The sequence below is a fragment of the Mus caroli genome, chromosome 11 (genome assembly GCF_900094665.2).
Source record: "Mus caroli chromosome 11, CAROLI_EIJ_v1.1, whole genome shotgun sequence".
NCBI classification, from domain to species: domain Eukaryota; kingdom Metazoa; phylum Chordata; class Mammalia; order Rodentia; family Muridae; genus Mus; species Mus caroli.
Window position 1 is genome coordinate 117,003,233 of NC_034580.1, and position 9,757 is coordinate 117,012,989.

Consider the following 9,757-nt stretch of genomic DNA (forward strand, 5'->3'; position numbering starts at 1 on the left):
CCAAGTGCTGGGATTAAAGGGGTGCACCATCACTGCCTGGCAGGTTTACATATTCTTAATTTTTACTTTAGAGAAAAGGGATTGCTTAAATCCTGGAGATAAGAAGCAGTGATCCCTATACCTGAAACAACTACAAATATACATATATATTCATGTACACACACACACACACACACACACACACACACACACGTTCTCCTGGAATTCACTCTGTAGACCAGGCCGGCAGCCTGCCTCTGGCTCCCAGTGCTGGGTTTAAAGGTAAGAAAGTATATATTTTTATTAAGTCGGTTTGTGTTTTTACTTTCATTCTAAATTGTGTTAGATCCATAGTGAGTTGAAATCCACCTGTAATATGCTAGTAAGCATAAGCTTTATGGCGTCTTTAAACCATTGTGGTTAAGGAGTCATTGCAAATGAAGGTTTGTGAATATTGGCATTCTCCTCTTGGCCTCATGTGGAGGTTCTTAGCAGTTTTGAATGCTCTCATTCTTTTTCATGAACAAATAACACTTTTGAAAACATTTTTCTTAAAAATCCAAACACAGTGAGGTGCTACCCACATATTGAAACAGCCTACCCTGCTCTCGGAAGCAGACTTTTCTTTTTCCCTTCATAAATAAGCTGTGAAAGAAGTCATGTGTAGTGGCATCTACCAGCACTTGGGAGGCAGGGGCAGGTGACTCTCTGTGAGTTAGAGGCCAACCTGGTCTACATACACAGGTCCAGATCAGCCAGGGATACATAGTGAGACCTTGTTTAAAAATCAAACACCTGGGTGTGGTGGTGTTTAATTTAATCCCAGCACTTGGGAGGCAGAGGCAGGCGGATTTCTGAGTTCGAGGCCAGCCTGGTCTAAAAAGTGAGTTCCAGGACAGCCAGGGCTACAGAGAAACCCTGTCTCGAAAAACAAAACAAACAAAAAAATCAAACAAACAAACAAAAAACCCCACAACTCTCTGTGTGTGTGTATGTGTGTTGTACACGTGTGCGTGCGGGGAGGAACCTGTCACTTCTAAGAAGCAGCTCCTGAGGCTTGGTAGAAGGTAACCTTCAGGTTGTATCTGGCAGTACTGGGCTGTGTTTCCTATGGCTGGTGATGCCCTGTCTCCATGGCAGCTACTTTTTTTAGCATCCAGAAGTTTCCACCACCAGCTGTGCTATGCAAGGACTTCCATAGTCTGTTTCCCTTAATCCTGAAGTCAGCAGGCAGAGCTGGTGTTTGCCAGTCCATAGCATGTTTGAAAGCCTCTAAGGATCTCTGGCTCTTGTGTATTCTTCTCCAATGCTGGATCCTTGTGCTAAAACAGAGACCCAGCTCCAGGTCCACGTGCAGAGGCCAACACAACACAGCCTCAAGATATTTCTCCATTTCCTTCTCACCAAACTCAACCGCCTCCACCGCTGGTGTGAATTCCGGAATGTGTTTATTCTTTGTCAGCCACTGAACCTATGCCGCCCCCCCAGCACCACGCCGCCCCCCCCCAACCCCAACCACCATGCGCCCACACACACCTAAAGAACAGACAGTAAGGAGTGGAGTTGGCACTACAGTGAAACTCAGCTTGGAGCCTGTCTTAGTCAGGGTTTCTATTCCTGCACAAACATGACCAAGAAGCAAGTTGGGGAGGAAAGGGTTTATTCAGCTTACACTTCCACATTGGTGTTCGTCACCAAAGGAAGTCAGGACTAGAGCTCAAGCAGGTCAGGAAGCAGGAGCTGATGCAGAGGCCACGGAGGGATGTTCCTTACTGGCTTGCTTGCTCAGCTTGCTTTCTTATAGAATCCAGGACTACCAGCCCAGGGATGGCACCACCCACAATGGGCAGGGCCCTCCTACCTTTGGTCACTAATTGAGAAAATGCATTACAGCTGGATCTCATGGAGCCATTTCCTCAGGGGAGGCTCCTTTCTCTGTGATAACTGCAGCTTGTGTCAAGCTGACGCACAAAACCAGCCAGTACAGAACCTAAGCTGACAAGAAGCCAGCATCTGTGCAAGACAACGCTGTGAACCAATTTGGGCCCATTCCTCCATATTGATCCCCCATGGACCTCCCCTTTCCTACCAGAGACTCAGAAAGAAGCATGAACGTTGAACCGCAGGCGCATGGGAGCGCATAAAATGCCCACTCTGATCCAATTTTCAAACATTGGAATGATTTCGGGGTTGGGGATGCCACAGGTCCCACCGTGACTTCACCTTCATCTGTGTCCTTATCAGGCACTGAGCAGTGTCTCCTCTCTCTTGCTCACCCTTTCCCACTGCCACATCTTCTCTGAGAGGCTCACCTGCACAGGGGCGTGGGCTGATCCCCATCCTGCTCTGAAGCAGCAAGGCAGCTGGCAGAAGCTCCGAAGGGGTTGGTATCCCAAAGGAAAGCTCTTGATTGACTGATTCATACAGGCTTACTGTGTAGCCTTGGATTATCTCAAACTTGCTATGAAACTCAGGCTGGCCTTGAACTCAAGCTTCTACTGCCTCCGCTTTCTGAGTTGAGATTACACGGTCGGCTCTTAAGATTTTGTTTATTATGAGAAAGGCCAAGCATCAGTGCAGACGGAGAGCATAAACCAGCAACCAGGGTCACCCACAGCCCAGTTTCGAGAATTATCAACAGGGAGCCTCTTCCGTTTCCTCCCTTCAAGCTCTTGGAACTTAATCAGCAAGTGTGTGTGTTGCCTCTTCTCCCTGCAAATTCCTGGCCCTTACCCCATTTCCTGACACTTGGAGAGCATAGGCTTCTGCCTAGATTTGCTAGCAGCTCAGATGGGGAGGTGCCGTATGTCCTCTGAGCCCCTGAGAGAGGGGACACGTTAATTGCATGCACAACTGAGAGAAGTACTCTCCTTTTAGCCCAGATGTCCGGACAAGTACATTCTGGAACCTGGGCAGCCACTGGGAGCAGAGTCTATGGCTGTGCTGAGGTTATATGGGGGAATCTCCTGCTTGCTATACAGCCTCTGTGGGAGACCTGCCAGGCCCCAGGGACACTTTCCCACATTATGTCTTGTCTTTTAAAAGCTTGGGTGTTGCCCAGTTGGTGTTTTAAGTGGTGCCAGAAAGACTCTGGGGTCAACTATTTCAGCATAACACAGGCATCTTGTCTATGTTCTTGTGTTGCCTACAACACTGCCAGCATCCCGAGTCAATCTTGAGGACCCCACCACAGGGCACATCCAGTTTTCAGGACCAGACCAGTCTGCAAGCCTTTGGATATCTGGACACTGGGCCTGACTTGTGTTAATCCTGGCCCGGGGCTTGGGATAGGGTCAGTTAACATTGACCATCCTGGAACTATTTGTTACAGAAGTCAGATCCAAGTTAGTCCAAGCTAAACTTGATGGCCTCACTAGCCAGCCACTTGCCACCCCAGCAGGGTATTGGTGTGTGTGTGGGAGGGGGTTCACTGTGTCTGGGGAGGGGGTCACTAATGGCAGATAGGGGAGAATCTCCTTTGTTACAGAGGAAAAGCAGAAGGAAAGGTCAAGCCGTTCAGGAAGGAAAGGTGAGTGGAGTCTGCTGATGGCCCAGAGGTTGGAGCTCTATGTGCATCCTGGCCAGATGGCTCAACTCTACCCTTATTTCCTGAGCTGTCCTGTGTCATCCTCACAAAGCCCCTGCCTCCGCCACACTGTGGGACAGGCAAGAAGGGATGAGCAGGCCTTGGAAATCTTGGATGCCTCTCATGGCTCAGCCCAGCCGGATTGCAGATGAGGATCTGTATACCACGTGGGGAGCTTAGGGTTCTTTCATGTTACACAGAAATTCAAGTTAACTTAAAAACCCTTAGAAGTCACAGACGAACACAAAATAGGAACACTCTTGTGTCGTTTCTTGACAACAGCAGCACTGGCAGTTCTTCACTTGGTCCCCTCACCCTGAGCTCTCTCCTTTGGATCTGTTATTAGTGTTCAACATGGACATGCCTGGAGCAACAAACACACCAGGTACCTGCTTCTTATTGCCTGTGAGGATGGGCCTGTTAGCAGGGGTACAGGTGTTCATCTACTCAAACATGCACCCAATTACCACATGCCCACGTACACTTAAACATGCCTACTCCCTATACACACGCTCACAGTTGGCCTCCAAGTCTGAGCATGCGTTATTAGGGAAACTGGCTTAATTTTTTGTGAGTTCTCAGTGTTGTTAACTTAAAAAAGGAAAGAAAGAAAGAAAGAAAGAAAGAAAGAAAGAAAGAAAGAAAGAGGAAAAAAAACATTTAAAGACAGACCCAGGGAGGCTGGAGAGATGGCTCAACAGTCAAGAGAACTTGCTGGTCTGTCAGAGAACCTGTGTTTGATTCCCGGGACCCATGTGGTGGCTCACAAACATCTGCAGTCCCTATTCCAAGATTCTGATCTCCTAGGTCACCAAGCATGTATTTGGTGAGGCAAAACACTCACACACAGAAATTAAAAATAAATCTGTTTGTTTGAGACAAGGCTTTTCTGTGTAGCCCTGGCTGCCCTGGAACTCGTTCTGTAGACCAGGCCGGCCTCAAACTCTGTCTTGCAATTGCCAGGATTAAAGGCAAGTGCCACCATCGCCAGGTCAGTAGAAACAAATCTTAAAACAAACATAAAATGTTGTGTCCGGCCAGCAGATCACAGCCTGGGTTCTAGCCTGGAAAGGCATTTTGGAAACCTGGAAGAGAAGAGGGGCTAGGTGGCGAGAAAAGAATGAAGCTAAGACAAGATTCTGATCAAAGCTCAATTTTACTATTTCCAGACACTCAGTTATAAAGGAAGGGGGAGGGAACCCGATTTCCCGCCAAGTAACTCAGGGTCCAGTAGCAGGACAAACACGTGTGTGCCTCCTCCAAGCAGCAAAGGCAGGGTCCAGCAGTAGGTGTGGCAGGACGAATGAGCAGGTAGCTCCACCCTTGAGCAAGCAGGTTCAAGCAGATGGGGGAAAGGGAGACCACAATAAAACAAACCAAAAAAACCAAAAACCAGACTCAAAAGGAAGCTGGCAGACCATTTAATTTGTTTGAGAGAAAAACAAGAGATTAAGTGGGCAGCAGTGCTGGCAAACAGCCAGAAGGAGCTTCAGGCTGGAGAACAAATGAGCCTCTGAAGTGAGGTACAGAGGGTAGGGAGGCTGCAAGGAGCTTCCAAGTGGCAGGGGAAGTGTTAGGCATTTGATCGGTGTTGAAAAGAGGCAGCGATAAGGAAAGGGCTCAGTGCCAGACTGCTGGTTTCAGTTCAGAGGGAGCTCCATCCCAGGCTCTAGGGTCCCAGGACAAAGGACACGGTTAGAAATAAGCTAAAAATGGTGTTAGCAGAATACACCTTTAACCCCAGCACTCGGGAGGCAGAGGCAGGCAGATTTGAGTTCGAGGCCAGCCTAGTCTACAGAGTGAGTTCCAGGACAGCCAGGGCTACACAGAGAAACCCTGTCTCGAAAACAAACAAACAACAACAACAACAACAACAAACAACCCAAAGAGTTGCTGTGGCCGTGGTATCTCTTCACAGCAATAGAAACCCTAAGACAGACAAGACGTACATAGGTACTTACAGAAGGAAGGAAAGATCAAGCATTCCTGAGACAAGGGGTGAGCTACGGCACTGAGGAAGGAGCCCATAAACCCTGGGCAACATAGAACATAGTCCTTGGGCTGGGGAGATGGCTCAGTGGGTAAGAGCACTGGTTGCTCTTCCAAAGGTCCTGAGTTCAAATCTCAGCAACCACATGGTAGCTCACAACCACCCGTAATGAGATCTGATGCCCTCTTCTGGCACGTCTGAAGTCAGCTACAGTGTGCTTATGTATAATAATAAAAAATAAACCTTAAAAAAAAACAAACCACAGTACTTTATATAACACGTACGTGGCACCTGCCATTTTCACATTTGAATGCCCCAGGCTTTTCTTGTGCATGCTGTTTGTTTATTGATATAAACTGGCCTGAACACACTCAGTTTGTTGCATGAAGCCCTTGGGGAAATTTCCAGTCTTTCCCTGAAAACTGGCTTCTTTCATATGTTAATTTTGATATTTCAATCTCTAGTCCCAACTCCCTTGCTGAAGGTGGAGCAGGTTAGAGGGGCAGAATGACTCATGGTAGGCTGACTTGGATAAGGTCCCTTCTCCTAGGTCCAGCCCACCCATCAGAATCAGCCATAAAAGTACCAAGGACACAAGTCAATCATCTCAGATCCAGAATTAAGGGCAGAGGACTGGAGGTCATGGGAATTTTTAAGGGACAGGGCCTGGAAGACTTAGGGAATACAAGCAGACACACCAAAGCTCCACCAACCTGAAAGTGGCACCAGGCTGTGCCAGTGGCAAGCATAAAGTTTCAAGGAGGTCTACCCTGAAAGAGGCCCTACAGAGGGGGCTGGGGGAACGGCTTCTGGACACTGTCAAAGATTCCAGGATTCCAGATACCTGCTCCAAGTCCATGGGGGTAGCCAAGTGCTCCCAGGAGCAGTAAGCTTCCATAATCTTTTCTCTACCAGATGTGTGGGTTGGTTTCAGTCCTGACTTTGGGGGACTGTGTTCTCCAACAGTGCATGTTTAATCCAGACAGTCAGCACAGCAGGATTCAGGAATGGGTTTTTGGCTCTGTGCCTGGGCCAGGGTGTACATGGTTCTGTCTTCCCTGGAAAGGGAAAGACAGCTGGACAAGATCCCTGGAAATCTGATCACTCACCAGAGGCAGTGATTGAAGAAGGATACTTTGATAGCTTTGGGAACCTTTTGTGTGCCCCTAGAGATCTCTCATGGGTTCCCCAAGTGGGTTCCATACGGTCTGGGACAGTGGGGCCACACCTAGAGTCTTGAGCTCTTAGAACTGCCAGGATGCATTTCACCCTCTGTCTTCCCAAGGAGGAGGGACCTACCTCCGTCTACCCACAGCCTGTAGACAGGTAGGTACCTATGCAGCCCACAGTCCCAGCCACCCAGTTCATAACATTGTTTTTCTTAAAGCTCAAAATAAGGAAGTTAAATAGAAATAACTAATAAAGCTATTTTCAACCCAAACATGTTATTCATCGTGTGCAGTTCTGTCTGTCACTGGAATGATGGATGAGGGCACCCTCCCAAAAGGGCAGACTGCCAGTAACTTGAGGGCAAGGCGACTGGCCTGAGTCTTATTTGCCCAGCATAGTTAATTCTTGAGTGTTGTTTAGATTTTTTTTTTATCTTTTTAAGACAATGACTGCCATTTTGGAGGGTGATGAAGAAGCCAAAAGCAGCCCCAGAATCTAGCTGGGTACCTAGAAGTACCTCTGCTGTAGGGACCTGGGTGGAATAAGGTGGTGGCTTCACTCATTGTCTCTACCTGAGTCCAGGGCCAGCAGTACCTATTACTATAGGCTTGTGGCCAGATGACACAGAGGGGCCTGGATATGGCTGTTGGTTACCAAGACAGGGCTTACCTCATCTCTGGCTTCGTGGTCTGCTGTGTGGAGAAGGCAAAGTGTGAGGGAAAAAGCCTGTATTCTCCCAGTGGCTCAAAGGTCAAGAGCCCTGGGATGTGGGAGAATGTTTCAGGACTCTACACCCCAAAGTCATCAGACTTCCAGGAATCTCTACAACAGTGGTTCTCAACATGTCAGTCGAGACCCCTTTGGGGGTGAGATGGGTCGAACAACCCTTTCACAGGGATCATATATCAGATATCCTGTATATCAGATATTTACATCATGATTCATAACAGTTATTAAGTAGCAACAAAAATAATTTTATGGTTGGGGGCGTCACCCAACATATTAAAGTGTCACAGCATTAGGAAAGTTGAGAACCACTACTGCTGTAAAGAATAGCAAGTACCAGTGTGTGCTGGGGAGTACATATATGATACACAGCTCTGGATGGCTGTCAGACACTGTACAGATCAGGGGCTAGGTAAGGTGGGCCTGCGGACACCCTTCCCTATAGATAGAATCTCCTGTGAACTGCATGGAAGCATCTCCTGTCAATAAAAGAGCTTATGGCCAATAAGTTGAGGGAAGAAATAGGAGGTGGGAATTCTGGCAGGGATAGAGAGAGGCATTCTGGGAAAGAGTCAGGCACAAGATACTGGCCTGGAATGCTGAAAGAGACAGTTGCATAAAACTCAGAAGAGGTGACCAACAATATGGAAGACATAAAATAGAATATAAGTTACAAACTAGTCAGGGTACAAGACAAAGCTTATGGCCTAAGCATTTATTCATATAAAAACTAAAGAGGGAAAGAGGCTGGGGGATTAAGTTATGAGCTAATTGGGCAAGAAACCAAAGCTTATGGCATAAGCATTTATACCTAACTCCAGTGCCACCCCCAGATAGTCCATTCCATTCTGTGGGGCTGCTCAGAGATGCTCAAAGACCACCTTGTTGTAGTTAGATTCTGGTTCTTCCTCCCAGTCCCATGCTCCCAGAAATAAGACTCAGACTCAAAATATATTTACAAATACCTTGGCCATATAGCTAGGCTCTTCTCTGACTAGAATCATAACTTAGGATAACCCGTTTATTTTAACCTACATTCTGCCATGTGGCTGGTTACCTGTGCTCAGGTACCCTGTGGACAGCTCCTCACATCTTCCCCGAGCATATCTCCTGCCTGGCTCTATCCCAGAATTCTTTCTGCCTCGGGATGGTCCACCTTCTATTTTCTGCCTAAGCCATAGGCCATCAGATTTACTATTGACAGATGCCACATCCATACACACATAAGATATTCTTTCTATACCATTTCTTGCCAAATGTGGGATCACACAACTGAAATCCCACTTCGCACTTGGGAAGCTGAAGCAAAAGGATTGCTTGGAATTGAAGGCTAGCCAAGAGTACAAGAGTGAAACTCTGGAGCTGGAGAGATGGCGGCTCAGCAGCTTAGAGTGTGTATTGCTTTTGTAGAAGATGCAAGCTCAGGGCCCAGCACCCACATCAGGCAGCTCACAACTTCCTGTAACTCCATCTCTCATGCTTGCAAGCATCCCTAGCATGTTCGAAGCTCTGAGCTCCATCTTCCATAAAACAAGCACATGGCACTGCAGCTGTCGGCAGCTGCTGCTTGTGTGTGTGTGTGTGTTTTTAATTAATGTGCTAAAACACCATGAGCATAGAAATTTCCAGAAGGATTTATTTGGGCATATGGTTCCAGAAAGTAAGATTCCTTCATGGCAGAGAAGGCACAGCAGCAAGCAGCATGTTGGTTAGAACACAAACTCAGAGCTCATACCTTGATTTGCAAGCAGGAGGCAGAGACCTCAAAGTGGTACAAGTCTTTTCCTAAAAACCTGCCTCCGGTGACATGCTTTCCCCAACAATACCATGCCTCCTAAGCAGCCCACAACTGGTGCCAGCAACTGGGGGCCAAGTATTCAAATGCTGAAAACTATGTAGGATATCCTGTTCAAACCATTGCATTGTAGTTTCAGAGGACCAAGAATTTGGTTCTCAGCACCCAGGGCCGGTGGCTCACAACCGGCTGTTAACTCCAGTTGGGACACACAGACACACACACACACACAAATAAAACAAATGGAAATAAATGCGTCAAGGTGCATGGTTGATTAAGCCATGACCACTGAGGGGTGCTAATCAGCACTCATGAATGGCAAGAGATGAACAAATAACACAGGTGAGCCTTTGTGTAACGGCTGCCAGGACCCTTGGAGGGGCAGAAGCCACCAACAGGTCATAAAACTCAGTAGGTGGGGAAAGCAGAGCTTCTGCGGGGCTCCATACCATGTACCCCATCCCACAGCCCAGGGACCATTTATTTATTTATTTATTTATTTTTGGTTTTT